At 45.9% G+C, this 7252-nt stretch overlaps 1 long non-coding RNA gene across 4 annotated transcripts; it reads left to right on the top strand.

Annotated features, from left to right (window-relative positions):
* Positions 1-3474: 3474 nt before the first annotated feature.
* LOC123125393 (uncharacterized) lies at positions 3475-6946 on the top strand. Of its 4 annotated transcripts, none has more exons than XR_006461399.1 (6): positions 3475-3618; positions 5491-5583; positions 5666-5729; positions 5897-5981; positions 6062-6221; positions 6630-6945. It is a non-coding gene; the product is annotated as an uncharacterized lncRNA (long non-coding RNA). The 4 variants fall into 4 exon arrangements; XR_006461400.1 differs by lacking the exon at positions 3475-3618 and adding an exon at positions 3627-4528 and having other exon boundaries at positions 6630-6946; XR_006461398.1 differs by lacking the exon at positions 3475-3618 and adding an exon at positions 3627-4097.
* Positions 6947-7252: the final 306 nt, after the last annotated feature.

Here is a 7252-nt window from a genome sequence, read left to right as displayed (position 1 = left end):
CTAATATTCTAGAATAATTAGTTTCACCATTGTTTGACCATTGTTTGACCACAGTTTGACCACAGTTTGAATATTTTTGAATTTTTCCCTCTCCAGATCTTAAAAGCCCCGTATCTTTTTTTCTGTTAGGTTTTTGAGGATTCTGAAAATGTTTAACGGGGTTTCCACTGTTAAATTCGGATGTAACTTTTCGAGTAGATGATTTTTCATATAAAAAACTTTTTCATCCGTATGCAAAAGTTATGCCCATTTTACAAATTCCAGAGAGATTTTGCAAATAAAGTCGAAATTCATATTTGTTAATTTTCCCAACAACTAGACCACATATCACATGGGAAACTTATTTTATTTTATTTTTTGACATTTCCATCATTTTCTTTTGTTTTTTCTAAAACTGAAAAGGCGGTCCACGCAGGGGGGGTAGAGTTTGAAAATGGGACCTTTAGTACCGGTTCGTGCCATGAACCGGTACTAATGCCTCAAAGCCCATTAGTACCGGTTGGTGCCACCAACCGGGACTAATGGGCATCGCACCCTTTAGTCCCAGTTCGTGGCACCAACCGGGACTAAAGGGCCCAGGTGAACCGGGACTAATGCCTTAGCCGCACGAACCGGGACGAATGCTCACATTAGTCCCGGTTCGTGACTGAACCGGGACTAATGTGAATACTGCCCTGTGACCAAAGCCCTGTTTTCTACTAGTGACATTAGATTTGCACACCAAGAGATTCAGTAACAATATTCAATTCATCCAATCTGAATAACCCTTCGTTTGAGGGCTACAATAGCATTGTTATCTCTTCCCAGCTCAGGGCACATACTGTATCCTAACAGATGTTGAATCAATTTTCCAAATAAAAGTTCAGTTGGTACAACCATATTCATTTTGAGATTTCAGATGAAAGGCAGTTTCGACGACGTCTTGGCACTTCCTCGATAACGCTTCCTCGACTGGCCAGCGAAGACGGCGTCTTGCCGATTTCCTGCTCCGCCACTAGAGACGGCATGACGGCGCTTCCCTGACCCGGTAGCGGCGACGACGTCTTGCCGGTCTCCTGATCCGCCACCGAAGACGGCATGACGGCACTTCCTTGACCCGCTAGCGGCGACGGCGCCTCGTCGGTTTCCCGATCCGCTACCAGAGACGGTATCTTGGCGGTTCCTTGATCCGCCAGCGGAGAGGGCAAGACGGTGCTTCCTCGACCCGCCAGCGGCGACAACTTCCGCATCCTCTGATTCCGCCGTCGGCGAGGAATCGGTCAGAACGTGTGGGTTCTTCGCCAATCTGGCCTTCGTCGATCCGCCATCGAAGAGGCCTTGCTGGAGCTTTATCGATCCGGACCCATTTTTTGACATGTCCTCCTTGACATTTCATCAAACACGTATGCAAGTCGGCCGGTGCGCCCAACGAGTGCTGCCTCCGCTCGGTCGTTGCTACTCCCGCCCCGCAACTCCACCCTGCTACTCGCCCGGCAACAGCAACTCGCTTGAGAGAAGCCGTACGCGCCCGCCTCCGTGATGCTCTCAGTCCACGCCGAAGCTCGTGCTCCCGCTCATGCCCGCTAGTGCTCGCACCACCTAGTCTGGCTTTGGGTGTCAGGGTCATGTCCTGCTGCCCGGAGCTCCGAGCTCGCGCCACCGCGCGGCACCGAGCCCAGCCGCCATGCTCGCCGGCGCCCCGCGCCTGCAGCTACCACCGCAACCCCGATCTCGCGCTGACCTGTAGGAGCACCGACGCCGCATGGCGCCGGCGGTGCCAACGACAGTGAGCGCGGGGAGCATGGTGGGCGTCGGGGCGAGAATGCTCGTCGGTTGGGGATGTGCGAGGCATGTCATGGTGGTGGCGGGAATGAGCATGGCGCCGGCAGGGATGGGTAAGGCGCAGCCGAGGATTGGTATGGCGGTTTGGTTGTTTAATTTACATAGTTGAATCTCCATGGTTATCGTTTGAACAATACATAGTTGAATCTCCATGGTTATCGTTTGAACAAAAGTGACATAATTATGTTGGACCTACTCTGGCTGGCGTGGACGAACCCTTCACGGATTGTCCGGTAAGATGAAAGATGCTGAGATCACCCCATCTCAAGATCGGAATGTGAGATCGAGACTGACATAGATCGGTCGTCTCATCAACCCATCACATCAGTACTTATGTTTTGAGACAAGAGTATAATCTAATAGTTTTAAAGTGAGGGTCGCATGAGATTTCTGCGAGATGTAGTTCAAAATTGGTCAAATTTTTGCTTCTTTGACCAACAATTGACCAAGGCACAAATATTTGACATATCCCAACCTAAGTGTAGATCCATGATGAAACAACACGTTTCTAACACAATAAATCTCATAACTAAATTGGTTTGGTTGTTTAATTTACATAGTTGAATCTCTATGGTTATCATTTGAACAAAACCGACATAATTATGTTGGATCTACTCTAGCGTGGACAAACCCTTCAAGAATTGTCCGGTAAAATAAAAGATGCTGAGATCACCCCATCTTAAGATCGGAATATGAGATCGAGACTGACATAGATCGATCGTCAACCCATCCCATCAGTATTTTTGCTGCTTTGACCAACAGTTGACCAAGGCATAATTTTTTTATATATCCCAACCTAAGTGTAGATCCATGATGAAACAAGACTTTCCTAATTGGTTGCGGGTGGTTGGCGGACCGGGGTTACAACAGAAGGTTGAAGCACCATGGTACATCACCTACCCAGTGCGTGCACTAGTCAACGGTGACGGCGTCCGTGGACGTCGTGTTCCTCCTTGCAGGCTCCGTTGTGGTGCTCCCACTCCTTCTGTCTTACTCTGCGTGAAAATTTGATATTCGGATCGGACGGTGGCGACGTTCGTGGTCGTGCCCTTCCTGGAGGCATCGTCTTTGAGTCCTTGGTCCAGCATGTCCGTCGCACATCTTCCCGGATGACCGCTCCTCGCGCTGGTGGTCTCCGTCCACTCTAAGCGGATTCATTTTTTGCACATCTTATAGGTGCTTGGTAGTCGTTGAGGTTGTGTGTCGGTGTCCGACATTCGTGTATCTTGACTTGGGTGTGTGTGGCGTGTGTTTGTATCGGTTGCTTTGATGTATGTGATGGTTGCTTTATATAATATAAAGCGGGAAAACTCTTTTTCATTCGTTAATTGGCTTCCTCAAATGGCGACGACTCTGCAAATATCGATGACGAAAACATTACATGGGAGCGCGCCGGATCGCCCCTCCACGATTCTCGGATTTGGTGGTTTTTTAACCATGATATAACTTTTTACAAACAAATTTTAGTATTCACTCCGTCTTCAAATAGATTTACAAGCTAGAACATTCCCTCAAAAAATAATTACTTTTTAGAACAAAAATAATTACTTCCCCACCACCTAATTTAGTTTGCGCCAATATTTTTTAACCTCCCACTAAAAGGTCCCAGATTAGCGTCCTTGTTCCAAAAAAAAAGTTTATATTAACCTTCCCGCTAAATACCCTCATAACAGAACCACACCATGGCGTCTTCACCGGAGATTGGATCTGAGCTCTCGCCCCTGGTTTCTCTGCGCTGCTGGCGTCATGACGGCCTCAACACAGCGAACCACACTCGAGTCAGCTGCACGGCGTCAGGTTATTCCACCCGATCTCCTCCCTTACTGGAACCTCCGGTCCTCCTCGATCTCGCCCTCCTCCATCTCCTCTGGGCCCGCCGATGTGGGGCGCGTCTCCGTGTCCTCGCCCATGCCGGCGGCGGCAGCGATGCGTTCTGGCGTCGGCGCCGACGAAGTTCACGTCTCATCCCCTTGCCCGTTAATCCCGTGTCTGGACCAAGCACGACACCACCTCGGTGTTGCACGCCGCGACAATGCCCGCCCGGGCTCAAACCCTCCTCCCCCACGATTTCCTCCTCCTTGACGCGCCGCTCTCTTCGTCCCTTCTCTCCTCCGCTTGCTGCTTGGTCGTAGAACTAGTCAGGGCAGGGGACGACATGGCCGCCGCTATACATTGTCGTCGCCGACGACCGCCAGAGGAGCAGCTTCCCCTGCACGCGCCCCATCCTGCAGAGCGCACTCCAGCTCATGGGCTGCAAGCCACGCCTCACCTTCAAGGTCTGTCTTCCCCCATCTTGCTTGTCCCCCAATCTGTCAGCTCACTTCTTTTCCCTTGGGTTCAGTCTGAATCTTTAGATTAGACTCAGTATCATACCATCTCTGCCGCACCCCTGAACCCCCATTGCAAGCGATGTAGATCAGTTTTTTTTGGTATTCCATACTCCTCATATCCTACTTCAATTGGCTGATGGGATCAGTCTCATAGTGTTTTTCGTTACAATTAGCGAGAGCTGTACATCTACCTCATATCCTGCTTCAATTGGCTGAACCTACAGAGTGTATTTAATTGCAGTATGATGTTCACAGCAGGGGCGGAGCTACTAGGAGCCTCCCTAATGCACAGGCATCAGGGTCGATGTTGATTTCTTGAAGCGATTGTGTAGAGTTGTTTGGCCGTGCACCAGGTTAGGCTGACAGCGGTGCATCAGGTACAGAGACAATCCCACGGTGGCCTTGTTCGGAACTGGTTCATGGGTAGGCCAGGTCTTGTTCAGACGTGGCCAGGCCTTGGCGTAGCCTTGTGGGCTGTAGCCTTTTGGGTAGGTTTGGTGTGGCTGGGCATCAAGGCGTCAATGCCCTTAGGTGTTGTAGCGTCACGCCGACACGCGATCACTAGACAAACCACAGCGGATGGGCGACGCTGCGCTAGGCTCGAGCTTTACACCTAGCATCATCCATGCTAATCCGATCAGCCACTGTCCTCAGCTCCGGCTCAAAGGTGGAGTATGACGTATAGATGTAGTAAATCTTAAATCTCGGGTTAACCATTGCAAAAATTGTGCTTTTAGGCGGTATCTTTAGATTTTTTTTTTAGTTCTATGTACGGGGGTATTCTGAAGTTGAGAATTCAGTTCATTTACTTGAGTTTATCAAATGTGGATAGCCACAAGACTGGAGACGGGAGACTTTGTGTATAGTTTAATAATATTGCAATAAGTTGTTCCATCGTCGTATTTTCCCTCCTTTTTTGCAATAATTGTTCATTCCCAATTTTTCAGAAACTATTGCCAATGTACTAAGTCTTATTCAGAGATTCTCAATATTGTTGGGCGTCTCCTGCTCTCCCTCTTTTATATTTGGTTGTTTGGTCTCACACTAAAGCTGCTAGATGTAATGTGGACTTAGGGCCAGAACAGAGAAGAAGCAGAGCAGCTAGACTCGGGTGTGTGTTCAAGGCAACAAATGCCCTTTTTTCCACTGAACCACCAACACATGCTAGCTCTGCTCTTTTGATGTTCACTTACACACAAAAAGACCAGACTGTATCCATACCCGTGCACGCACACAGCCCACACTGTACTACACTATTTAGGTACACACTCAGTACAATATCTTCAGCTTCTACAATGGCTTGTCTGACTGGTTATATTTGGTTTCAATGAATTGATAGGAACGCAGCCAAAAGAACGCCAATAACCGTAAGACTTAGAAGACAAAACACAAAATTGGATCAAAATCTTACTCGCAAGTAAGCTTTGAGAAGGTAGGAGTCTAACTAAATATGTATGCCTCGCTGCTAAATATGGTTTCATTTTTCAAGCATCTCATTGTTATATTACTTGCAGAGAAACTTGGAACTCACCCACATGAACGACGGAACATGGTCTAACACAGTCCTAGAAAGTTTACGTAAGTACACTGACTTTTGGTTATTCTATAGTTATTCAATGATGTGCATTCGGTGTGTTTCATCATCAGCTGGGATTATTCATGCGTTGGATCGTGCTATTCTTGTTTCATCTTTTATGTAGTGTCAATATTGATGCCGTACCTATAATTGTTATTTTCATTTATAGAACAAAGCACGTCAAGAGGTTCAAAATAAAGAAACTGAAACTGAAGGTCCACTTTCAAGTGAGCCAACAGATGGGAACCCAACAGGTGATTACAGTCATATGCTTGCGACCTTGTAAGATTTATGTTGCTTACATGCATTGCTAAAAGTGCACTTGTATTTACAGGTGCCTAAGGATTGACAAAGAAAATAGTAACCCAAATTTGCAAAATACTCTTTTATAGAGATCTAGTCCTAATAAGACTCCAGGTTCAAGGCCAATTATTATTTCTTCAAATGCGCTCATACAAGCTGCAGCAAGGAATTCTTGAATGTTTAAAGCAATGGTAAGTCACAACCTTACTTTCTCTTCATGTTCACTCGCATTTTATACGTCATTGGCATTCATAATTAGCTAGCTGCTTCTTCTCTTTCACCATGTGTTATTGCTGCATCGAGTCACAACTTAAATAAAAAATGAATATGTGCTAGCTAGGGACATGAACTTAACTGAAACTATACATCGAGTCACAACTTAAATCAATAGCAGAACCTTTTAGTAGATGTACTTGTGCTTATGCTTTAGACATTTACACTTGTATGATTGTTCTAATCCCTCAGTTACATGCTTACTGACACAGTATTAGTCTAGTTAGTCTGGCGATAGTTCTTTTTAACTATGGGGCTGGAATAATTGTATGGCGTATGTTATGTTGGACTCATTAACTAGAACTTTTTTTATTTGTTGATTGCAGGATCCAGAACTAGCTGGCCTGGACTCTAGATCACAGACCCTTTAGTCTCCGCAATTAATTAGGATGGCTAAATTACATCTAAGTTTCATTTGATGGATATTTGCTACGAGAATTATGAACTTTATGAATCTACATATTATACGTATGGTTTGAATATTGTAATTGAATGCATGTATTTTTTTTACGGTTGCAATATGCTACAACCCACTTTCGGTTGCCACATGTTAGCACCACTAAAAAAAAGTGTTGCGTCATATCTCAGTCGCTACGCCTACCTATTTTGTTGCACTAGGATGTTGTAATGGAGCACTTCATATTGTGGAAATAGCTTGGCAGCACAATTTTTTTCATGATGCGATAACTGTTTGGCGCCACCAAAGTAATATTTGTTGAAATAGAGTATCACCACGGAAATTTTAAATTGTCGCAATAGTTTCTCGCTACAAACATTTCACTTGTTGTGATACCTATTTATCACCACCAAAACAAGTATGTTGCAATTTCCTGTTACGATGACTAGAATATTTGTTGCCATAAGTTAATGCCACAAGTGTAGTGGGTCATGGCAACATGCCTAATGCTACGAAAACAATGATTGTTGCTATAGTTTATTGCCACAATTG

This window comes from Triticum aestivum, chromosome 5D (assembly GCF_018294505.1).
Source record: "Triticum aestivum cultivar Chinese Spring chromosome 5D, IWGSC CS RefSeq v2.1, whole genome shotgun sequence".
In the NCBI taxonomy this organism is placed as follows: domain Eukaryota; kingdom Viridiplantae; phylum Streptophyta; class Magnoliopsida; order Poales; family Poaceae; genus Triticum; species Triticum aestivum.
The sequence above is the reverse complement of the archived record's forward strand: the minus strand, read 5'-3'. Positions and strand labels throughout refer to the sequence as shown.